Below are 26,639 nucleotides of genomic sequence, written 5' to 3' on the forward strand. Positions count from 1 at the left end.
GATTTACTTCTCAGCCTGTATAATGAGGCTGACGGTCCCCTCCTTCAGGTCAAAAATGAGAGGTGTGTTCCAGTTCTTAGCACTGGAGGCGTAGCACTGGAGAGAGGTGGTGAGCACTAGGTGACCGTGGGCCGGAGAGGCTTTGGTGACCTGGTCCCTGAACTCCAGAACATCCCCCGCATCATTCACCACGTTCCTCACCTGGGTGATGGATAGAGAGAAAGAGAGAGAGGGACAGTTTAGGAACACACACACACACATACACACACACACACACAGGAACATGCACATGTCGCTCAGATCTTGACCCACAAACACATTGAGTAACAAATCATCTGAAATACTAACAAACTAATTGTAACAAACAGACTAGAGCATACACACACAATACCTATTTTCTGAGACACTCATAGATGTTTCGTCGGTATGGAGGCACTCACGTAAACTCCAGAGTGGATTAACTGTTGATATACACAGGAAGCAGCCCATGTCTAAGCATAGGACAGAAATGCCTGGTGTGGAAACGTACGTCCGCGTGTGTGTTAGGGTTAGGGTTAGGACAGGATGGTTAGGGTTAGGACAGGAGGGTTAGGGTTAGGGTTAGGACAGGAGGGGACAGAAATGCCTGGTTTGGAAACGTACGTCCGCGTGTGTGTTAGGGTTAGGGTTAGGACAGGAGGGTTAGGGTTAGGGTTAGGACAGGAGGGTTAGGGCTAGGGTTAGGACAGGAGGGTTAGGGTTAGGACAGGAGGGGACAGAAATGCCTGGTGTGGAAACGTACGTCTGCGTGTGTGTTAGGGTTAGGGTTAGGGTTAGGACAGGAGGGTTAGGGTTAGGGTTAGGGTTAGGACAGGAAGGTTAGGGTTAGGGTTAGGGTTAGGACAGGAGGGGACATAAATGCCTGGTGTGGAAACGTACGTCCGCGTGTGTGTTAGGGTTAGGGTTAGGGTTAGGACAGGAGGGTTAGGGTTAGGACAGGAGGGTTAGGGTTAGGGTTAGGACAGGAGGGTTAGGGTTAGGGTTAGGACAGGATGGGACAGAAATGCCTGGTGTGGAAACGTACGTCCGCGTGTGTGTTAGGGTTAGGGTTAGGACAGGAGGGTTAAGGTTAGGGTTAGGACAGGAGGGTTAGGGTTAGGGTTAGGACAGGAGGGTTAGGGTTAGGGTTAGGACAGGAGGGTTAGGGTTAGGGTTAGGGTTAGGACAGGAGGGTTAGGGTTAGGGTTAGGGTTAGGACAGGAGGGTTAGGGTTAGGGTTAGGACAGGAGGGTTAGGGTTAGGGTTAGGGTTAGGACAGGAGGGGACAGAAATGCCTGGTGTGGAAACGTACGTTAGGGTTAGGGTTAGGGTTAGGGTTAGGACAGGAGGGGACAGAAATGCCTGGTGTGGAAACGTACATTAGGGTTAGGGTTAGGGTTAGGGTTAGGGTTAGGACAGGAGGGGACAGAAATGCTTGGTGTTTCTACTTTTTCACCCATTAGGATAAAAATGTTCTTCCACATTTCCCCTGTGAATGAATGAATGAAATGTGGTTTTCCACCAGCAGGTAAAAGGTGTGGTGGGTATTTATTTAACGGTTTAAACATCATCCTTCTTTAACCCCCACTAACAACCCAAATTTACTCACCAAACAACCAGGAATAAAAATGTTTAACCGCGAAGTGGTAAATTTAGCCGCCTGATTCACAAACCATTGGCAGATGTGCACTTTTAAAAAAAAGAGAGGGAGAGAAAAAAAACCTGCAAGCCTGAAAATAAATGGCTGAAGACACAGGTTTGTTTGGTTAACGCAAACAGTGCTCAGTGAGGGTTGTCTATGGTGAGAGTGCACGTGTGTGTGCGTATGCGCTTATCCACGTGTGTGTGTCCGTTACAGAGTGTGTGCGCATGGGGGTGTGTTGACCGCGTGTAAACGCTACCTTGTGGTTTCTGAAGTTTAAACACACTCTGTGACGGAGGCTGCTATACAGGCTAACCATTGTCACTGGTCCACACTGGGAGGCTTATAGCATAATGTATAGCCAGCCACAAGTACCCAGGCCTGGGGAATAGTCTGGCCCTTTAAAATAGCCTGTTAACTTCACCTCACTTGCGTCTGCCTCTCACACCGGCCCATTCACCCTCAGTTAGCTGTCTCATTAATTCATTTAGGCTCGGGGACTGTTTGGCTTCTTAGGTGAAGTAAAGATTAAGACTTTTTCTGGAGGTTTAAACAATCATATGGCATAAGGAACCGAAACACCTGCATGGTTCTCCTCTTGGTGAGGGTGATCTGTGTGTTCTGCCTGCATGGTCCTCCTCTTGGTGAGGGTGATCTGTGTGTTCTGCCTGCATGGTCCTCCTCTTGGTGAGGGTGATCTGTGTGTTCTACCTGCATGGTTCACCTCTTGGTGAGGGTGATCTGTGTGTTCTACCTGCATGGTCCTCCTCTTGATGAGGGTGATCTGTGTGTTCTACCTGCACGGTCTTCCTCTTGGTGAGGGTGATCTGTGTGCTCTGCCTGCATGGTTCACCTCTTGGTGAGGGTGATCTGTATATTCTAGCTGCATGGTCCTCCTCGTGGTGAGGGTGATCTGTGTGTTCTACCTGCATGGTCCTCCTCTTGGTGAGGGTGATCTATGTGTTCTACCTGCATGGTCCTCCTCTTGGTGAGGGTGATCTATGTGTTCTACCTGCATGGTCCTCCTCTTGGTGAGGGTGATCTGTGTGTTCTACCTGCATGGTCCTCCTCTTGGTGAGGGTGATCTGTGTGTTCTACCTGCATGGTCCTCCTCTTGGTGAGGGTGATCTGTGTGTTCTACCTGCACGGTCTTCCTCTTGGTGAGGGTGATCTGTGTGTTCTGCCTGCATGGTCCTCCTCTTGGTGAGGGTGATCTGTGTGTTCTACCTGCATGGTTCACCTCTTGGTGAGGGTGATCTGTATATTCTAGCTGCATGGTCCTCCTCGTGGTGAGGGTGATCTGTGTGTTCTACCTGCATGGTCCTCCTCTTGGTGAGGGTGATCTATGTGTTCTACCTGCATGGTCCTCCTCTTGGTGAGGGTGATCTATGTGTTCTACCTGCATGGTCCTCCTCTTGGTGAGGGTGATCTGTGTGTTCTACCTGCATGGTCCTCCTCTTGGTGAGGGTGATCTGTGTGTTCTACCTGCATGGTCCTCCTCTTGGTGAGGGTGATCTGTGTGTTCTACCTGCATGGTTCACCTCTTGGTGAGGGTGATCTGTGTATTCTAGCTGCATGGTCCTCCTCTTGGTGAGGGTGATCTGTGTGTTCTACCTGCATGGTCCTCCTCTTGGTGAGGGTGATCTGTGTGTTCTACCTGCATGGTCCTCATCGTGGTGAGGGTGATCTGTGTGTTCTACCTACATGGTCCTCCTCTTGGTGAGGGTGATCTGTGTGTTTTACCTGCATGGTTCTCCTCTTGGTGAGGGTGATCTGTGTGTTCTACCTGCATGGTCCTCCTCTTGGTGAGGGTGATCTGTGTGTTCTACCTGCATGGTCCTCCTCTTGGTGAGGGTGATCTGTGTGTTCTACCTGCATGGTCCTCCTCTTGGTGAGGGTGATCTGTGTGTTCTACCTGCATGGTCCTCCTCTTGGTGAGGGTGATCTGTGTGTTCTACCTGCATGGTCCTCCTCTTGGTGAGGGTGATCTGTGTGTTCTACCTGCATGGTTCACCTCTTGGTGAGGGTGATCTGTGTATTCTAGCTGCATGGTCCTCCTCTTGGTGAGGGTGATCTGTGTGTTCTACCTGCATGGTCCTCCTCGTGGTGAGGGTGATCTGTGTGTTCTACCTACATGGTCCTCCTCTTGGTGAGGGTGATCTGTGTGTTTTACCTGCATGGTTCTCCTCTTGGTGAGGGTGATCTGTGTGTTCTACCTGCATGGTCCTCCTCTTGGTGAGGGTGATCTGTGTGTTCTACCTGCATGGTCCTCCTCTTGGTGAGGGTGATCTGTGTATTCTACCTGCATGGTCCTCCTCTTGGTGAGGGTGATCTGTGTGTTCTACCTGCATGGTCCTCCTCTTTGTGAGGGTGATCTGTGTGTTCTAACTGCATGGTCCTCCTCTTGGTGAGGGTCCCTGTGAGCTGCGTGCCGTCTGCTGACCAGTGTTAGGCTTCTCCAACACATACGACCACTAGAGAGAGACAGAGAGAGAGAGAGACAAAGCGAGAGAGACAGACAAAGAAAGAGAGAGAGACAAAGCGAGAGAGAGACAGACAAAGCGAGAGAGAGAGAGACAAAGCAAGAGAGAGACAGACAAAGAAAGAGAGAGAGAGACAGACAGACAAAGCGAGAGAGAGACAGACAAAGAAAGAGAGAGAGAGAGAGACAGACAGACAAAGAAAGAGAGAGAGAGAGACAGACAAAGAAAGAGAGAGACATACAAAGAAAGAGAGAGAGAGACAGACAAAGAAAGAGAGACAGACAGACAAAGAAAGAGAGAGAGAGAGAGAGAGACAGACAAAGAAAGAAAGAGAGAGACAGACAGACAGAGAGACAGAGAAGGAAAGAGGAAGTTAGAGAGAGACAGAGAGAGATTGTTGAGTAAATGGCAAAAAAAATGTATTTGGTAGTACTGTACTTAATCAATGCACAATTTCAAACAATAAGACAGATACTGTGCAGCCACAAAGGGCTATAAGGGGTACAGTAAGCCAGGGCGGCTAGGGATAGAGAGAGGGGTGGGGGTGAACAGGGATAGGTGCAGTATGGGGGTAGTGGGGGGTTTGGTTGGGTGCATGACAGCCCCCCCCCCCCCCCCCCCATGTAAACTGTGTGTAAGAGACACGGGTTGAGTCAGGGCCCAGACACTGAGCTGTGATGAACTGTGAGACACTGAAGGAGCGTTCAGGCCTGCCAAGTCCAGCACTCGCGCTCGTAAACATGCACTCTGCTATCCTCATCTATTACAACTAGCCAGAGTTATGGGGGGGGGGGGGGGGGGGGGGGGGGGGGGGGGTGCATGAGCACACAATCAAGAGCCAAAGAGTGATTACCCAAACCTTTTCCTTTCTTTCAAAAGTTATATTTTACTTGTGAGTGTGTGTATGTGTGTGTGTGTGTAGTGGAGTTATTTTGGTGTATTGGTGTGAGTCAGTGACACCCATCGAGGCAGCTGAGAAGAGGCTGCAGCTCCTACCAACTCCCCAGCCTGCCGTTTGGAACACACCACACCACCACGACAACAGTTACTCACTAAGGCCACTAGAACACCCCCCCCCCCCCCCCCCCCCCTCCTCTCCAAGATATTCCTTCGCACTCTTTTCTTCTCTCACTGCTCTCTCTCTCCTCTCTCTTAGCGTTCTGCAGAGTATCACACAAAGCCTATTCTGTTATTTGGCTTCTGGTTTAGAAATCCAGCCTGTCAGAGGGCTTATGATTGAGTTGAGATAGTTTCAAATCAAATCAAATCAAATTTTATTTGTCACATACACATGGTTAGCAGATGTTAATGCGAGTGTAGCGAAATGCTTGTGCTTCTAGTTCCGACAATGCAGTAATAACAAGTAATCTAACTAACAATTCCAAAACTACTGTCTTGTACACAGTGTAAGGGGATAAAGAATATGTACATAAGGATATATGAATGAGTGATGGTACAGAGCAGCATAGGCAAGATACAGTAGATGGTATCGGGTACAGTATGTACAAATGAGATGAGTATGTAAACAAAGTGGCATAGTATAGTATAAAGTGGCTAGTGATACATGTATTACATAAGGATACCGTCGATGATATAGAGTACAGTATATACGTATGCGTATGAGATGAATAATGTAGGGTAAGTAACATTTATATAAGGTAGCATTGTTTAAAGTGGCTAGTGATATATTTACATCATTTCCCATCAATTCCCATTATTAAAGTGGCTGGAGTTGAGTCAGTGTCAGTGTGTTGGCAGCAGCCACTCAGTGTTAGTGGTGGCTGTTTAACAGTCTGATGGCCTTGAGATAGAAGCTGTTTTTCAGTCTCTCGGTCCCAGCTTTGATGCACCTGTACTGACCTCGCCTTCTGGATGATAGCGGGGTGAACAGGCAGTGGCTCGGGTGGTTGATGTCCTTGATGATCTTTATGGCCTTCCTGTGACATCGGGTGGTGTAGGTGTCCTGGAGGGCAGGTAGTTTGCCCCCGGTGATGCGTTGTGCAGACCTCACTACCCTCTGGAGAGCCTTACGGTTGAGGGCGGTGCAGTTGCCATACCAGGCGGTGATACAGCCCGCCAGGATGCTCTCGATTGTGCATCTGTAGAAGTTTGTGAGTGCTTTTGGTGACAAGCCGAATTTCTTCAGCCTCCTGAGGTTGAAGAGGCGCTGCTGCGCCTTCTTCACGATGCTGTCTGTGTGAGTGGACCAATTCAGTTTGTCTGTGATGTGTATGCCGAGGAACTTAAAACTTGCTACCCTCTCCACTACTGTTCCATCGATGTGGATAGGGGGGTGTTCCCTCTGCTGTTTCCTGAAGTCCACAATCATCTCCTTAGTTTTGTTGACGTTGAGTGTGAGGTTGTTTTCCTGACACCACACTCCGAGGGCCCTCACCTCCTCCCTGTAGGCCGTCTCATCGTTGTTGGTAATCAAGCCTACCACTGTTGTGTCGTCCGCAAACTTGATGATTGAGTTGGAGGCGTGCGTGGCCACGCAGTCGTGGGTGAACAGGGAGTACAGGAGAGGGCTCAGAACGCAACCTTGTGGGGCCCCAGTGTTGAGGATCAGCGGGGAGGAGATGTTGTTGCCTACCCTCACCACCTGGGGGCGGCCCGTCAGGAAGTCCAGTACCCAGTTGCACAGGGCGGGGTCGAGACCCAGGGTCTCGAGCTTGATGACGAGCTTGGAGGGTACTATGGTGTTGAATGCCGAGCTGTAGTCGATGAACAGCATTCTCACATAGGTATTCCTCTTGTCCAGATGGGTTAGGGCAGTGTGCAGTGTGGTTGAGATTGCATCGTCTGTGGACCTATTTGGGCGGTAAGCAAATTGGAGTGGGTCTAGGGTGTCAGGTAGGGTGGAGGTGATATGGTCCTTGACTAGTCTCTCAAAGCACTTCATGATGACGGATGTGAGTGCTACGGGGCGGTAGTCATTTAGCTCAGTTACCTTAGCTTTCTTGGGAACAGGAACAATGGTGGCCCTCTTGAAGCATGTGGGAACAGCAGACTGGTATAGGGATTGATTGAATATGTCCGTAAACACACCGGCCAGCTGGTCTGCGCATGCTCTGAGGGCGCGGCTGGGGATGCCATCTGGGCCTGCAGCCTTGCGAGGGTTAACACGTTTAAATGTCTTACTCACCTCGGCTGCAGTGAAGGAGAGACCGCATGTTTTCGTTGCAGGCCGTGTCAGTGGCACTGTATTGTCCTCAAAGCGGGCAAAAAAGTTATTTAGTCTGCCTGGGAGCAAGACATCCTGGTCCGTGACTGGGCTGGGTTTCTTCCTGTAGTCCGTGATTGACTGTAGACCCTGCCACACGTCTCTTGTGTCTGAGCCGTTGAATTGAGATTCTACTTTGTCTCTGTACTGGCGCTTAGCTTGTTTGATAGCCTTGCGGAGGGAATAGCTGCACTGTTTGTATTCGGTCATGTTACCAGACACCTTGCCCTGATTAAAAGCAGTGGTTCGCGCTTTCAGTTTCACACGAATGCTGCCATCAATCCACGGTTTCTGGTTAGGGAATGTTTTAATCGTTGCTATGGGAACGACATCTTCAACGCACGTTCTAATGAACTCGCACACCGAATCAGCGTATTCGTCAATGTTGTTATCTGACGCAATACGAAACATCTCCCAGTCCACGTGATGGAAGCAGTCTTGGAGTGTGGAGTCAGCTTGGTCGGACCAGCGTTGGACAGACCTCAGCGTGGGAGCCTCTTGTTTTAGTTTCTGTCTGTAGGCAGGGATCAACAAAATGGAGTCGTGGTCAGCTTTTCCGAAAGGGGGGCGGGGCAGGGCCTTATATGCGTCGCGGAAGTTAGAGTAACAATGGTCCAAGGTCTTTCCTCCCCTGGTTGCGCAATCGATATGCTGATAAAATTTGGGGAGTCTTGTTTTCAGATTAGCCTTGTTAAAATCCCCAGCTACAATGAATGCAGCCTCCGGATAAATTGTTTCCAGTTTGCAGAGAGTTAAATAAAGTTCGTTCAGAGCCATCGATGTGTCTGCTTGGGGGGGGATATATACGGCTGTGATTATAATCGAAGAGAATTCTCTTGGTAGATAATGCGGTCTACATTTGATTGTGAGGAATTCTAAATCAGGTGAACAGAAGGATTTGAGTTCCTGTATGTTTCTTTCATCGCACCATGTCACGTTAGTCATAAGGCATACGCCCCCGCCCCTCTTTTTACCAGAAAGATGTTTTTTCCTGTCTGCGCGATGCGTGGAGAAACCTGTTGGCTGCACCGCTTCGGATTGCGTCTCTCCAGTAAGCCACGTTTCCGTGAAGCAAAGAACGTTACAGTCTCTGATGTCCCTCTGGAATGCTACCCTTGCTCGGATTTCATCAACCTTGTTGTCAAGAGACTGGACATTGGCAAGAAGAATGCTAGGGAGTGGTGTGCGCTGTGCCCGTCTCCGGAGTCTGACCAGAAGACCGCCTCGTTTCCCTCTCTTTCGGAGTCGTTTTTTTGGGTCGCTGCATAGGATCCACTCCGTTGTCCTGTTTGTAAGGCAGAACACAGGATCCGCGTCGCGAAAAACATATTCTTGGTCGTACTGATGGTGAGTTGATGCTGATCTTATATTCAGTAGTTCTTCTCGACTGTATGTAATGAAACCTAAGATGACCTGGGGTACTAATGTAAGAAATAACACGTAAAAAAACAAAAAACTGCATAGTTTCCTAGGAACGCGAAGCGAGGCGGCCATCTCTCTGAGCTTGCAGTTGTGTTTTTTCAACCTGTTAGGGTGCGTGTGAGAGAGAGATCTCAGTGTTGATGGATGATATTTGGGGCTTGATTTATGGAGGTCAGATTAGCAATGCCAAACTTAAACAGCTAGCTACACAAGAACCAGGACTGTAGTGTGTTAAAGGGAACTCTCCTGCTTCCCCACTCAGTCTCGTCCGTCGCTCTTTACCCTTCTTTCTCAACTATGTCTCTCATTCTCCACCGTCTCTCTCTTTACCCCTCACTACCCTGTCTCTGTACCCCTATCTAGCCCACCTCTGTCTCTTCTTTACTCCTCCCTAACTCCTTTCACCCCTTCCCTCTCTCCTGTCTTTGTCCACAGTCTAAATTAGGGACATTCCTCCATGTGCACCCAAAGACAGCGATGACCTTCCCTTGGTGATCTTTAACCCCTGACCCCTCTGCCTCAGCCCCTTCCATTGTGCAGGTGGCTGGCAGGGCTCACCAGCTTTACCAGCCATCCCTTTTTTCTGTCCACCCCTCTCCTCTGGTCTAGTCTGTGACCCCTGACCTCTATGCCTCAGCTCTTCCCTGTGTGCAGGTGGCTGGCAGGGCTGAGGCTGCTTGCAGAGGGAGAAACTGCTAACACTAACATTACCCTAACGCTGCCTGTTAGAGATTGGACGGGACGCCAAGTGCTGCGCTGCACAAATAAGGTCTGTGTTGGTTTCATGTGCTGAGGTGTGGCTTTATATACGGTCTCAACCAGCACTTTGGGGCTCACTCTCTCTCTCTCTCTCTCTCTCTCAGAGTGGCCGGTGGCCACGGTCAAAGCAGAGGATTTCCTTGGTCAGCTTTCTCCCTAGTAGTACTGTATCAGGACCCAAAATAGCCACACAAAAAAATTAAGAGACTCTCTTTACCAAAAAAAAAAGACTCTCTTTACCAATCTGGACAATACATTTCTTGTTAAACTCATATCAAATGGTGGTGTTTTCTGTCATTTCGCTTCTGCACTGCCTGCCCCTTTTACCTCTACCGCGCTCTCCCTCCTTCCTCATAGATCCTGCCATAGAAATGACTTTCCTTATTTTTCGCTGTGCGCGTGCATGTGTCTGCTGCAAAGATAAACAGGGTCCGGCCACATAAAGGCCGCTGCAGGGCTTTGAAGTGTACTTTTATATACCTTTCGTCCAAACATCAGGGCCGTGCTTGGACAGGCTCCACCGCCAACGAGAGCCTACACGCTTCAAATAATAATACCCCATCTACTCTTCAGCAAACATCCAAGCCGCTCCATTTAGAGCTCCCCTGAGGGAGAGGAGGGGGCGGAGGGGGGAGAGGGGGGTCAGAGATGCAGCTGAATGTATACACATGATATCAGCCTGAGAAGCATTTTTGGATTTGTGCTTACCTAATACTTTTAACACATTGGGACATTTGACTCCTGCTGCAGCAAGCATACGTTTGTGCGTGTATGAGAAGGAGAGAACACAGATTTAAATGTATATAAGACAGATGGTAGGGTGTGTAAATGTAATGTATTCACAGTGTGAGTTAGTGTGTGTGTGTGAGATGTGTGTGTGTGTGTGTGTGTGTGTGTGTGTATGTGTGTGTCTAAAAGGTGAGAATCCCCGGGATCTCAGTTGCACTTTTGTCTGAGTTGTCAGGCAGTGAGTGAGTTTAGGACACTGGGGGGAGTCCTGTAGCTCTCGTGAGAGAAGAGTTTACTCTACCTCTTTCTGCTCCCTTCTCATTCTACCCTCCTCCCCTCCCCCTCATGAATAACCTCCCTTTCACTCTCCTTTCTCTACCTTTATCTTTCCCCAGGACTCCCCCTATCACTCTCTCTCTCTTTCTCTCACAAAAGGTGTCAGCATTAGGTAGAACTGTGGCAAGTGTTTCCCAAAAGCACAGAGTCCAATTATGGCCCTCTTTAAGATCCCGGGGGTCCACTCCACAACATAGATCTGTCGACATACTGTCTCCAGACTGCAGGAGTAAATCAGGACCTGTCCAGACCTGGAGCACTGCTGGTTCACCTCTGGGCCACAGAGCTCCACTCCAGGACTCTCTGCTCTCAACCACAATTCACTATTAGGAAGGTCTCAGCCATAGACAACCATAGAGAGCTTGAGCCATAGACAACCATAGAGAGCTTGAGCCATAGACAACCTTAGAGAGCTTCAGCCATAGACAACTATAGAGAGCTTCAGCCATAGACAACTATAGAGAGCTTCAGCCATAGACAACCATAGAGAGCTTCAGCCATAGACAACCGTAGAGAGCTTCAGCCATAAACAACCATAGAGTGCTTCAGCCATAGACAACCATAGAGATCTTCAGCCATAGACAACTATAGAGAGCTTCAGCCATAGACAACCATAGAGAGCTTCAGCCATTGACAACCGTAGAGAGCTTCAGCCATAGACAACCATAGAGTGCTTCAGCCATAGACAACCATAGAGAGCTTTAGCCATAGAGAGATGAGTGATAGAGGGTGAAATAGGGAAGAGAGGAGCGAGGGAAGGGGAGAGAAGGATGAGAGGAGGGATATAAGGGCTGAAAGGGGATGAGAGGAGCGATGGAGGCGGATCAGTCAGCAGCAGATTTGCTGACTAGTTTGATTGGAGCCAAAAGGAATGATCCTGGCCCTGCTTCAACCACTCTGCTCTCTCCTTGAGAACACTGGACTAGCTAGGGGATATTCACAATCACTCTGGAAACTGGGGAGGGAGAGAGAGGGGGGAGCAGCAGGAGAAGGGGAAAGCCCTGTGAAGAAGAAGGGTGGAGGGTTGCTGGTAAGGGTCTGCTCTGGTCACTGAGCCCTGTCTATAATGGGCAGCTTTGTGGCCAGAGGGAAGGTGACAGACATGACGTGGAGCTCTGCTGAGGTCTGTGGGAGAGAGAGGGGGGAGGAGAGAAAGAGAGACCCCTAGCTCTTACAATGAGCTCATGCACACAGACAGCACACAGCAGCATAACACTATACAACATACACACTGCAGCATAACACTATACAACATACACACTGCAGCATAACACTATACAACATACACACTGCAGCATAACACTATACAACATACACACTGCAGCATAACACTATACAACATACACACTGCAGCATAACACTATACAACATACACACTGCAGCATAACACTATACAACATACACACTGCAGCATAACACTATACAACATACACACTGCAGCATAACACTATACAACATACACACTGCAGCATAACACTATACAACATACACACTGCAGCATAACACTATACAACATACACACTGCAGCATAACACTATACAACATACACACTACAGCATAACACTATACAATATACACACTGCAGCATAACACTATACAACATACACACTGCAGCATAACACTATACAACATACACACTGCAGCATAACACTATACAACATACACACTGCAGCATAACACTATACAACATACACACTGCAGCATAACACTATACAACATACACACTGCAGCATAACACTATACAACATACACACTGCAGCATAACACTATACAACATACACACTGCAGCATAACACTATACAACATACACACTACAGCATAACACTATACAACATACACACTGCAGCATAACACTATACAACATACACACTGCAGCATAACACTATACAACATACACACAGCAGCATAACACTATACAACATACACACTGCAGCATAACACTATACAACATACACACTGCAGCATAACACTATACAACATACACACTGCAGCATAACACTATACAACATACACACAGCAGCATAACACTATACAACATACACACTGCAGCATAACACTATACAACATACACACTGCAGCATAACACTATACAACATACACACTGCAGCATAACACTATACAACATACACACTGCAGCATAACACTATACAACATACACACTGCAGCATAACACTATACAACATACACACTGCAGCATAACACTATACAACATACACACTGCAGCATAACACTATACAACATACACACTGCAGCATAGCACTATTCAACATACACACTGCAGCATAACACTATACAACATACACACTGCAGCATAACACTATACAACATACACACTGCAGCATAACACTATACAACATACACACTGCAGCATAACACTATACAACATACACACTGCAGCATAACACTATACAACATACACACTGCAGCATAACACTATACAACATACACACTGCAGCATAACACTATACAACATACACACTGCAGCATAACACTATACAACATACACACTGCAGCATAACACTATACAACATACACACTACAGCATAACACTATACAACATACACACTACAGCATAACACTATACAACATACACACTGCAGCATAACACTATACAACATACACACTACAGCATAACACTATACAACATACACACTGCAGCATAACACTATACAACATACACACTGCAGCATAACACTATACAACATACACACTGCAGCATAACACTATACAACATACACACTGCAGCATAGCACTATACAACATACACACTGCAGCATAACACTATACAACATACACACTGCAGCATAACACTATACAACATACACACTGCAGCATAACACTATACAACATACACACTGCAGCATAACACTATACAACATACACACTGCAGCATAACACTATACAACATACACACTGCAGCATAACACTATACAACATACACACTACAGCATAACACTATACAACATACACACAGCAGCATAACACTATACAACATACACACTGCAGCATAACACTATACAACATACACACTGCAGCATAGCACTATACAACATACACACTGCAGCATAGCACTATACAACATACACACTGCAGCATAACACTATACAACATACACACTGCAGCATAACACTATACAACATACACACTGCAGCATAACACTATACAACATACACACTGCAGCATAACACTATACAATATACACACTGCAGCATAACACTATACAACATACACACTGCAGCATAGCACTATACAACATACACACTGCAGCATAACACTATACAACATACACACTGCAGCATAACACTATACAACATACACACTGCAGCATAACACTATACAACATACACACTGCAGCATAACACTATACAACATACACACTGCAGCATAACACTATACAACATACACACTGCAGCATAACACTATACAACATACACACTGCAGCATAACACTATACAACATACACACTGCAGCATAACACTATACAACATACACACTGCAGCATAGCACTATACAACATACACACTGCAGCATAACACTATACAATATACACACTGCAGCATAACACTATACAATATACACACTGCAGCATAACACTATACAACATACACACTGCAGCATAACACTATACAACATACACACTGCAGCATAACACTATACAACATACACACTGCAGCATAACACTATACAACATACACACTGCAGCATAACACTATACAACATACACACTGCAGCATAACACTATACAACATACACACTGCAGCATAACACTATACAACATACACACTGCAGCATAACACTATACAACATACACACTGCAGCATAACACTATACAACATACACACTGCAGCATAACACTATACAACATACACACTGCAGCATAACACTATACAACATACACACTGCAGCATAACACTATACAACATACACACTGCAGCATAACACTATACAACATACACACTGCAGCATAACACTATACAACATACACACTGCAGCATAACACTATACAACATACACACTGCAGCATAACACTATACAACATACACACTGCAGCATAACACTATACAACATACACACTGCAGCATAACACTATTCAACATACACACTGCAGCATAGCACTATACAACATACACACTGCAGCATAGCACTATACAACATACAGTTGAAGTCAAAAGTTTACACACACTTAGGTAGGAGTCATTAAAACTCGTTTTTCAACCACTCCACAAATTTCTTGTTAACAAACTACAGTTTTGGTAAGTCGGTTAGGACATCTACTTTGTGCATGACACAAGTAATGTTTCCAACAATTGTTTACAGACAGATTATTTCACTTATAATTCACTGTATTACAATTCCAGTGGGTCAGAAGTTTACATACACTAAGTTGACTGTGCCTTTAAACAGCTTGGAAAATTCCAGAAAATTATGTCATGGCTTTAGAAATTTATGATAGGCTAATTTACATCATTTGTCAATTGGAGGTGTACCTGTGGATGTATTTCAAGACCTACCTTCAAATGCAGTGCCTCTTTGCTTGACATCATGGGAAAATCCAAGAAATCAGCCAGTCAACCTCAGAAAAAAAATTGTAGACCTCCACAAGACTGGTTCATCCTTGGGAGCAATTTCCAAACGCCTGAAGGTACCACGTTCATCTGTACAAGTATAAATACCATGGGACCACGCAGCCGTCATACCGCTCAGGAAGGAGACGCCTTCTGTCTCCTAGAGATGAACGTACTTTGGTGCGAAAAGTGCAAATCAATCCCAGAACAACAGCAAAGGACATTGTGAAGATGCTGGAGGAAACAGGTACAGAAGTATCTATATCCACAGTAAAACGAGTCCTATATCGACATAACCTGAAAGGCCGCTCAGCAAGGAAGAAGCCATTGCTCCAAAACCGCCATAAAAAAGCCAGACTACGGTTTGCAACTGCACATGGTGTCAAAGATCATACTTTTTGGAGAAATGTCCTCTGGTCTGATGAAACAAAAATATAACTGTTTGTCCATAATGACCGTCGTTATGTTTGGAGGAAAAAGGGGAAGGCTTGCAAACTGAAGAACACCATCCCAACCGTGAAGCACGGGGGTGGCAGCATCATGTTGTGGGGCCGCTCAGCAAGGAACACAATACAACATATAATGCTCGCATGATCATTCAAAGAAGTAAAGGATATACACACACCTGTCTAGAGAGTTAACATGGGTGTGTTAACCTGATTCACCTCACTGACTTGTTCTTTCCCTCTTTAACGTCACTGACTTGTTCTACTGACTTGTTCTACTGACTTGTTATTTCCCTCTTTAACGTCACTGACTTGTTCTACTGACTTGTTCTGTCCCTCTTTAACGTCACTGACTTGTTCTACTGACTTGTTCTTTCCCTCTTTAACGTCACTGACTTGTTCTACTGACTTGTTCTTTCCCTCTTTAACGTCACTGACTTGTTCTACTGACTTGTTCTTTCCCTCTTTAACGTCACTGACTTGTTCTACTGACTTGTTCTTTCCCTCTTTAACGTCACTGACTTGTTCTACTGACTTGTTCTTTCCCTCTTTAACGTCACTGACTTGTTCTACTGACTTGTTCTTTTCCTCTTTAACGTCACTGACATGTTCTTTCCCTCTTTAACGTCACTGATTTGTTCTACTGACTTGTTCTTTCCCTCTTTAACGTCACTGACTTGTTCTTTCCCTCTTTAACGTCACTGACTTGTTCTACTGACTTGTTCTACTGACTTGTTCTTTCCCTCTTTAACGTCACTGACTTGTTCTTTCCCTCTTTAACGTCACTGACTTGTTCTACTGACTTGTTCTACTGACTTGTTCTTTCCCTCTTTAACGTCACTGACTTGTTCTTTCCCTCTTTAACGTCACTGACTTGTTCTACTGACTTGTTCTACTGACTTGTTCTTTCCCTCTTTAACGTCACTGACTTGTTCTACTGACTTGTTCTTTCCCTCTTTAACGTCACTGACTTGTTCTACTGACTTGTTCTTTCCCTCTTTAACGTTACTGACTTGTTCTACTGACTTGTTCTTTTCCTCTTTAACGTCACTGACTTGTTCTACTGACTTGTTCTTTCCCTCATTAACGTCACTGACCGCTATCATTTGTGAAAGTAGCACTTTGTCCCCTCCCCCTAGTCTTTTCATTGTCTGGATCCCTCTTTCTTGTAAGTTCAAACTCAAGCGGTGTTCCACAGACTATGGGTTCCAGCATGCAACCACCTACACACGCAGGCATACATACAAAGATACACACTTCAACAGAGACACACACTTGTACACACACAAGAAGATAAACTCAGTGACTCACTCAAACACAAGCCCTCTTACACACACAGACAACAGACCAGTCAGACAACATTGCCGCCCTCTTTAGGGAACATTTGCTCCCGCCCTCCGTTTCACTGCACATACGTTTGCCATTAAGATTGGCAGGTGCTGTGAGCCTGCCGCTTCTCCCTACTGCTGTAACGTGCCACAGCGAGCTGCAGGGAAAAATACTTCAAACTGATCTCAAAGACATGGAGGCGGTAACTCCTCAAATCCCCCATCCTCACTACAGCACCAGCCAGAGAGGCAAACTTCTCTCTTATAGATAAAGAGAAAGATGGTGATTTTAAATAACAGATCGGTCCTCCCTTCACCCTTGCCCTGAGTTCTCTCCACCTGGAGCAGTACTTTGGGCTGGGGGCTGTAGGGAGGACTTGGCTGGGACTGCAGAGGGGACTGGACTGGTCTGGGGCAGGGAAGGGGTTAATGACACATGTTTGGGCTAATGGCTCCCAGCGGAGCTATCTGCTGATTCAGCCCCATTACATCAGACGCATTAAATATGTCTGCACTGACCGCTGCAGACAGGCCTGCTTCTCCTCACAGCACGCTAATCGGCAGGGTGGCATGTCCCCCATCTCCCAGGTCTCCCCCTCCTGAAGGCCTCCCTACTCTAAAGGGAGAGAATAAAGGAGGGGGACAGAGTGAGAAAGAAGGAGAGAGCAAGTGCGCGTGTGTGTGTGTGGGGTTCCCCTTTATCACTGTTTAAACTCACGGTCTCGCTCGGAAGACCTAGTCTAGCATTGGCTTAACTTAATAAAGTTAGTTAGCCTAGCTCTGGTCTATCATCGACAGTGTGGCTAATTCTATAAATCAACGTGGCTAACATTTGGCTAACCTATAGCTATTAGGTACACCAGTGTGGCTAGCCTATAGCTTGGCTAACATGATAAATCAGTTTGGCTACTGGAGAGCTGGCGGCTTGAAGAGTCCAGCTGGCCTCAGTTAGCCTCAGTGTTCCTGAGAGACGTCCTGGCAGGGCAGGTATGGGGTGTAAATCCCTACACGAACCCTCACATTAATGTACACTACCACACAGGCATGGACAGACACACACGTGCGCACACACACAAGCACGAACGTGTGTATGCACGCATGTGCGAGCTCGCACACACACAATCTTGATGGCACTCATAACTCAATATTTTGTCGATCCGCTGGACAGGGTTGATGAGAGCGGTTAATAAATAGCAGCATAGCATCTCCGTCTGATTGATGCACACTGAGGAAGGGAGTCGGACCATTAGAAGACCCATAGAGCATTTCCTGTACACACACACCATCTTTCTCTCTCTGTTCCCCAAACTCTGCCAGCTGCAAGAAGCACCAAACAAACAGCAAGCCCAATAAAGGGGAGCCTAATTCTGCTGCTAGTAGAACAGTGTGTGTGTGAAGGCACAGACATCAATGGAGTCTAACACTCATGGCTTGTTCTCTGCAGACATCCACAAACAAGGAGAACAATGCTCACATTTTCCACTGTTATTATTACTGTATCTAGTGTCACAGCCGTGTCATTATTCTTGTAAGTAGTGTAAGAAAGGCTAAAAGTAATCCATGTGTTGAGGTGGAGGATGGAGAGGTGGAGGAGGTAGAGGTGGAGGGTGGCCCATCAATCTCTCAGCAGATTAGGAGGAGTTGTAAACATTGCTCTGCAGTGACCCGGGCCCCCCTCACAGGCACATGGAGCTGGGGCTGTAGTAGCTGGGCTGTGTTGGGTTGTGCTTTGTGATCTGGGTTGGTACTTTGGCCTGTGCTGAACTGACATGGCAAGGCTTGGATGTGTTCTGGGATGTACTGGTTCGTGCTGGGGGCAGGAGGTGAGGAGGTAAGGGGCTGGAGGTGAGGGGCTGGAGGTGAGGAGGTATGGGGCTGGAGGTGAGGGGCTGGAGGTGAGGAGGTAAGGGGCTGGAGGTGAGGAGGTAAGGGGTTGGAGGTGGAGGAGCTGGAGGTGAGGGGCTGGAGGTGAGGGGCTGGAGGTGAGGGGCTGGAGGCGTGGAGGTAAGAAGCTGGAGGTGAGGGGCTGGAGATGAGGAGGTAAGGGGCTGGAGGTGAGGGGCTGGAGGTGAGGAGGTAAGGGGCTGGAAGTGAGGGGCTGGAGGTGAGGAGGTAAGGGGCTGGAGGTGAGGAGGTAAGGGGTTGGAGGTGAGGGGCTGGAGGTGAGGAGGTAAGGAGCTGGAGGTGAAGAACTGGAGCTTCCAGATAAGGAGAGGAGCTGTAGGGACGAGCTGACCCTGTTTAGAACACCTCGCCAAGGTGGAGGGGGTGGGGGCGCTGACCCCGTACAAACCAACCCCTCCTTTGGCCTTGTCCACCCCTCCCCAGGGGCAATCCATCATACTAAACACACACATACAACCGTCTGCCAGACCTAAAACTATATCTGTAGATAAAAGTCTTTAAGTGGGAGTAGAGAGGCAAAATGTCAAGGGCTCTTTGGGAGCAAAATGATGTGCATCTCTTTCTAATAAAGCCTGGCCCACTGCATTAAATTACACGCTATCAAACAGAACCAAGACTCAGGCCCATAAAAGAGCTGCTTTGAAACGTCCCATGGCACCGCATAGTCTGAGCTTCCTTAATCACACTGAGACTCACACACACGCACTGCTCCGACCCTCTGTCTGTCTGCCCACTGTCTCAGAGAGAGAGACACACACACAAACACACACACTTGCATGAATGCACACACACACACACACACACACACACACACACACACACACACACACACACACACACACACACACACACACACACACACACACACACACACACACACACACACACACACACAAGCGCACTGATCCACTTTTCACTGTTTTTTTGTGTAACCAGTCACCTGTGAGGAGAGCATATCTGTGTGCAAAACTCAAGTGGCACTCTATTCTCAGCCTCTGGTCAAGACTAGTGTACTACATAAGGAATAGGGTGTAATTTAAGATACAGCTTGTGTATTTTGTACCCCGGCAATAGGAACTTATTCAGTAAGATTGTAAAATAAACCAGCAGTCAGGAAGGCCTAGTTCATCAGCACTGGAAGAGCTCTCCACAGAATCCCTTTCACATTAGCTTCTCTCTGCCTCTCTTTGCTGTGGCACTTTTTCGTCAAAGTGAGGGTATTTCGAGGTTCAAAAATTCAGGAGCCCGGCTTGTGTGTGAGAAAGAGAGAGCGAGAGAGCACGTGTGTGTGATGCAGAGCATTCTAGAGGGAGCCAGGATTGCGTCCTCTCAGTGAAATTCAATGCCTTAATAACACTGTATCCATGACACATCCCAACTACGTTTCCGTCTGTCAAAAGAAATGACACAATAAAGGTTCCAACTCCCGTCTACCTAGAGACCATCTTTCAGTCTCCGCTAAACGTGAAACATTAAGCCATTCTTAGAAACTGTCTATAATAACACACAATAGTCTGTATATAGAAGTAAAAGCTGGAGATAAACATAGGCTGGTGAAAAGCAGGTCATCTCTCTGCATTGTAATATAGGCTTGGCTCCCAAAGACACAGATCCTTGGCCTGGGGGTTGTATCGAGTGGCACAAGTCAGAGATTTGGCAGGATAGGAGAGGGTAATGATATACACATGGCTTCATGCTGGAGCCTCAACACAGTAACCATAGACACATGCTGGGGCCTCCTGGGACTCATCAGCAGGGCACAGCTGTGTGCCCGCCAGCAGAATTCAATTAGCACCACTCAGTTGGGGGCACTACACAGTTGGGGGCACCACTCAGCTACGAGCACCAATCAGCTAGGGGCACCACTCAGCTACGGGCACTACTCAGCTACGGGCACCATTCAGCTACGGGCACCACTCAGCTAGAGGCACCACTCAGCTAGGGGCACCACTAAGCTGGGGGCACTACTCAGCCAAGGGCACCACTCAGCTGGGGGCACTACTCAGCTAAGGGCCCCACTCAGTTGGGGGCACTACTCAGCTGGGGGCACTACTCAGTTGGGGGCACTACTCAGTTGGGGGCACTACTCGGCTAGGGACACCACTCAGCTAGGGCATCATTCAGCTAGGTGCACTACTCAGTAGGGGCACTACTCAGTAGGGGCACTACTCAGCTAGGGGCACCACTCAGTTGGGGGCACGACTCAGCTCGGGGCAATACTCAGTTGGGGGCACTACTCAGTTGGGGGCACTACTCAGTTGGGGGCACTACTCAGTTGGGGGCACTACTCAGTTGGGCGCACTACTCAGCTAGGGGCACTACTCAGTTAGGGCACTACTCAGCTAGGGGCACAACTCAGTTGGGGCACAACTCAGCTAGGGGCACCACCCTGTTGGGAGCACCACTCAGCTAGGAGCACTACACAGTTGGGGGCAAAACTCAGTTGGGGGCACTACTCAGCTAGGGACACCACTCAGCTAGGGGCACCAGTCAGCTAGGGGCACCACTCAGCTAGGGGCACTACTCAGCTAGGGGCACTACTGAGTTGGGGCACTACTCAGCTAGGGGCACCACTCAGTTGGGGCACTACTCAGCTAGGGGCAATAGTCAGTTGGGGGCACTACTCAGCTGGGGGCACTACTCAGTTGGGGGCACTACTCACCTAGGGGCACCACTAAGTTGGGGGCACTGCTCAGCTAGGGGCACTACTCAGCTCAGGGCACCACTAAGTTGGGGGCACTACTCAGCTAGGGGCACCACTCAGTTGGGGCCAAGACTCAGCTCGGGGCAATACTCAGTTGGGGGCACTACTCAGTTGGGGGCACCACTAAGTTGGGGGCACTACTCAGTAGGGGCACTACTCAGTAGGGGCACCACTCAGCTAGGGGCACCACTAAGTTGGGGGCACTACTCAGCTAGGGGCACTACTCAGCAAGGGGCACTACTCAGCTCAGGGCACCACTAAATTGGGGGCACTACTCAGCTCAGGGCACCACTAAGTTGGGGGCACTACTCAGCTAGGGGTATAACTCAGCACGAGCCACTACTCAGTTCGGGGCACTACTTAGTTGAGGGCACTACTCAGTTGGGGGCACAACTCAGTTGGGGGCACTACTCAGCTGGGGCACTACACAGCTAGGGGCACAACTCAGCAGGGGGCACCACTTAGTTGGGGGCACTACTCAGTTGGGGTTACTACTCAGTTGGGGGCACTACTCAGCTAGGGCCACTACTCAGTTGGGGCACTACTCAGCTGGGGGCACCACCCAGTTGGGAGCACCACTCAGCTAGGGGCACTACTCAGTTGGGGCACTACTCAGCTAGGGGCACTACTCAGCTAGGGGAACCACCCAGTTGGGAGCACCACTCAGCTAGGGGCACTACTCAGCTAGGGGCACTCCTCAGCTAGGGGCACTACTCAGTTGGGGCACAACTCAGCTGGGGGAACTACTCAGGTGCGGCACCACTCAGCTAGGGGCACTACTCAGCTACGGGCAACACTCAGCTAGGGGCAGCACTCAGCTAGGGGCACTACTCAGCTAGGGGCACAACTCAGCTAGGGGCACTATTCAGCTAGGGGCACCACTCAGTTGGGGGCACTACTCAGTAGGGGCACTACTCAGTTATGGGGCACCACTCAGTTAGGGGCACTACTCAGCGAGGGGCACTACCCAGCTAGGGGCACTACTCAGTTAGGTGTACTACTCAGCTAGGGGTACTACTCAGCTGGGGGAACTACTCAGTGAGGGGCACTACCCAGCTAGGGGCACTACTCAGCTAGGGGTACTACTCAGCTGGGGGCACCACTCAGTTGGGAACACCACTCATGTGGGGCACCACTCAGCTACGGGCACCACTCAGCTACGGGCACCACTCAGCTAGGGGCACTACTCAGCAAGGGGCACTACTCAGTTGGGGGCACCACTAGGTTGGGGGCAAGACTCAGCTTGGGGCAATACTCAGTTGGGGGCACCACTAGGTTGGGGGACACTACTCAGCTAGGGGCACTACTCAGCAAGGGGCACTACTCAGCTCAGGGCACCACTAAATTGGGGGCACTACTCAGCTCAGGGCACCACTAAGTTGGGGGCACTACTCAGCTAGGGGTATAACTCAGCACGAGCCACTACTCAGTTCGGGGCACTACTTAGTTGAGGGCACTACTCAGTTGGGGGCACAACTCAGTTGGGGGCACTACTCAGCTTGGGCACTACACAGCTAGGGGCACAACTCAGCAGGGGGCACCACTTAGTTGGGGGCACTACTCAGCTAGGGCCACTACTCAGTTGGGGCACTACTCAGCTGGGGGCACCACCCAGTTGGGAGCACCACTCAGCTAGGGGCACTACTCAGTTGGGGCACTACTCAGCTAGGGGCACTACTCAGCTAGGGGAACCACCCAGTTGGGAGCACCACTCAGCTAGGGGCACTACTCAGCTAGGGGCACTCCTCAGCTAGGGGCACTACTCAGTTGGGGCACAACTCAGCTGGGGGAACTACTCAGGTGCGGCACCACTCAGCTAGGGGCACTACTCAGCTACGGGCAACACTCAGCTAGGGGCAGCACTCAGCTAGGGGCACTACTCAGCTAGGGGCACAACTCAGCTAGGGGCACTATTCAGCTAGGGGCACCACTCAGTTGGGGGCACTACTCAGCTAGGGACAATACTCAGTTGGGGGCACTACTCAGTAGGGGCACTACTCAGTTATGGGGCACCACTCAGCTAGGGGCACTACTCAGCGAGGGGCACTACCCAGCTAGGGGCACTACTCAGTTAGGTGTACTACTCAGCTAGGGGGTACTACTCAGCTGGGGGAACTACTCAGCGAGGGGCACTACCCAGCTAGGGGCACTACTCAGCTAGGGGTACTATTCAGCTGGGGGCACCACTCAGTTGGGAACACCACTCATGTGGGGCACCACTCAGCTACGGGCACCACTCAGCTACGGGCACCACTCAGCTAGGGGCACTACTCAGCAAGGGGCACTACACAGCAAGGGGCACTACTTAGTTGGGGGCACTACTCAGTTGGGGGCACTACTCAGTTGGGGGCACTACTCAGCTAGGGGCACTACTCAGCTAGGGGCACCACTCGGTTGCGGGCACTACTCAGCTGGGGCACTAACCAGCTGGGGGCACTACTCAGTTGGGGGCACTACTCAGCTAGGGGCACTACTCAGTTGGGGGCACCACTCAGTTGGGGTCACTACTCAGCTAGGGCACCACTCAGGTGGAGGCACTACTCAACCAAGGGCACCACTCAGCTATGGCACCACTAAGCTAGGGGCAACACTCAGCTAGGGGCACTACTCAGCAAGGGGCACTACTTAGTTGGGGGCACTACTCAGTTGGGGGCACTACTCAACTAGGGGCACTACTAGGCTAGGGGCACTACTCAGCTAGGGGCACTACTCAGTTGGGGGCACTACTCAGCTAGGGGCACTACTCAGCTAGGGGCACCACTCGGTTGCGGGCACTACTCAGCTGGGGCACTAACCAGCTGGGGGCACTACTCAGTTGGGGGCACTACTCAGCTAGGGGCACTACTCAGTTGGGGGCACCACTCAGTTGGGGTCACTACTCAGCTAGGGCACCACTCAGCTAGGGGCACTACTCAGCAAGGGGCACTACACAGCAAGGGGCACTACTTAGTTGGGGGCACTACTCAGTTGGGGGCACTACTCAGTTGGGGGCACTACTCAGCTAGGGGCACTACTCAGCTAGGGGCACCACTCGGTTGCGGGCACTACTCAGCTGGGGCACTAACCAGCTGGGGGCACTACTCAGTTGGGGGCACTACTCAGCTAGGGGCACTACTCAGTTGGGGGCACCACTCAGTTGGGGTCACTACTCAGCTAGGGCACCACTCAGGTGGAGGCACTACTCAACCAAGGGCACCACTCAGCTATGGCACCACTAAGCTAGGGGCAACACTCAGCTAGGGGCACTACTCAGCAAGGGGCACTACTTAGTTGGGGGCACTACTCAGTTGGGGGCACTACTCAACTAGGGGCACTACTAGGCTAGGGGCACTACTCAGCTAGGGGCACTACTCAGTTGGGGGCACTACTCAGCTAGGGGCACTACTCAGCTAGGGGCACCACTCGGTTGCGGGCACTACTCAGCTGGGGCACTAACCAGCTGGGGGCACTACTCAGTTGGGGGCACTACTCAGCTAGGGGCACTACTCAGTTGGGGGCACCACTCAGTTGGGGTCACTACTCAGCTAGGGCACCACTCAGGTGGAGGCACTACTCAACCAAGGGCACCACTCAGCTATGGCACCACTAAGCTAGGGGCAACACTCAGCTAGGGGCACTACTCAGCAAGGGGCACTACTTAGTTGGGGGCACTACTCAGGTGGGGGCACTACTCAACTAGGGGCACTACTAGGCTAGGGGCACTACTCAGCTAGGGGCACTACTCAGTTGGGGGCACTACTCAGTTGGGGGCACTACTCAGCTAGGTGCACTACTCACCTAGGGGCACTACTCAGCTAGGGGCACTACTCAGCTAGGGACACTACTCAGTTGGGGGCACTACACAGTTGGGGGCACTACTAAGTTGGGGGCACTACTCAGCTAAGGGCACTACCCAGCTAGGGGCACTACTCAGTTGGGGGCACTACTCAGCTAGGGGCACTACTCAGCTAGGGGCACCACTCAGCTACGGGAACCACTGAGCTAGGGGCACCACTCAGCTAGGGGCACCACTAAGCTGGGGGAACTACTCAGGTGCGGCACCACTCAGCTGGGGGCACTACTCAGCTACGGGCAACACTCAGCTAAGGGCAGCACTAAGCTAGGGGCACTACTCAACTAGGGGCACAACTCAGCTAGGGGCACTATTCAGCTAAGGGCACCACTCAGTTGGGGGCACTACTCAGCAAGGGACAATACTCAGTTGGGGGCACTACTCAGTAGGGGGCACTACTCAGTTGGGGGCACTACTCAGTTGGGGGCACTACTCACCTGGGGGCACTACTCAGTTGGGGGCACTACTCAGCTGGGGACACTACTCAGCTGGGGACATTACTCAGTTGGGGGAACCACTCAGTGAGTGGGCACAACTCAGCAGGGGGCTCTACTCAGCTAGGTGCACTACTCAGCTGGGGACACTACTCAGTTGGGAGAACCACTCAGTGAGTGGGCACAACTCAGCTGGGGGCTCTACTCAGCTAGGTGCAGTACTCAGCTAGGTGCACTACTCAGGTGGGGCACCACTCAGCAACGGGAACCACTCAGCTAGGGGCACCACTCAGCTACGGGAACCACTCAGCTAGGGGCACCACTCAGCTAGGGGCACCACTCAGCTAGGGGCACTACTCAGCTAGGGGCACTACTCAGTTGGGGCACAACTCAGCTAGGTGCACTACTCAGGTGGGGCACCACTCAGCTACGGGAAAAACTCAGCTAGTGGCACCACTCAGCTAAGGGGCACCACTCAGCTAGGGGCACCACTCAGCTAGGAGCACCACTTAGCTAGGGGCACCACTCAGCTAGGGGCACTACTCAGTTGGGGCACAACTGAGCTAGGGGCACTACTCAGCTGGGGGCACTACTCAGTTGGGGGCACCACTTAGTTGTGGCACTACTGAGCTAGGGGCACTACTCAGCTAGGGGCACTACTCAGTTGGGGCACAACTCAGCTAGGGGCACCACTCAGTTGGGGCATCACTCAGTTGGGGCATCACTCAGTTGGGGCACTACTCAGCTGGGGGCACTACTCAGTTGGGGGCATCACTCAGTTGGGGCACTACTCAGCTGGGGGCACTACTCAGT

The 26,639-nt window shown here is 49.8% G+C and overlaps 1 pseudogene; it reads right to left on the bottom strand.

The window, feature by feature from the left end:
- Positions 1–26,639, bottom strand: part of LOC139382249 (intraflagellar transport protein 80 homolog) — a 66,276-nt pseudogene that overhangs the window by 7,469 nt on the left and 32,168 nt on the right.

This window comes from Oncorhynchus clarkii, chromosome 24 (assembly GCF_045791955.1).
Source record: "Oncorhynchus clarkii lewisi isolate Uvic-CL-2024 chromosome 24, UVic_Ocla_1.0, whole genome shotgun sequence".
NCBI lineage: Eukaryota > Metazoa > Chordata > Actinopteri > Salmoniformes > Salmonidae > Oncorhynchus > Oncorhynchus clarkii.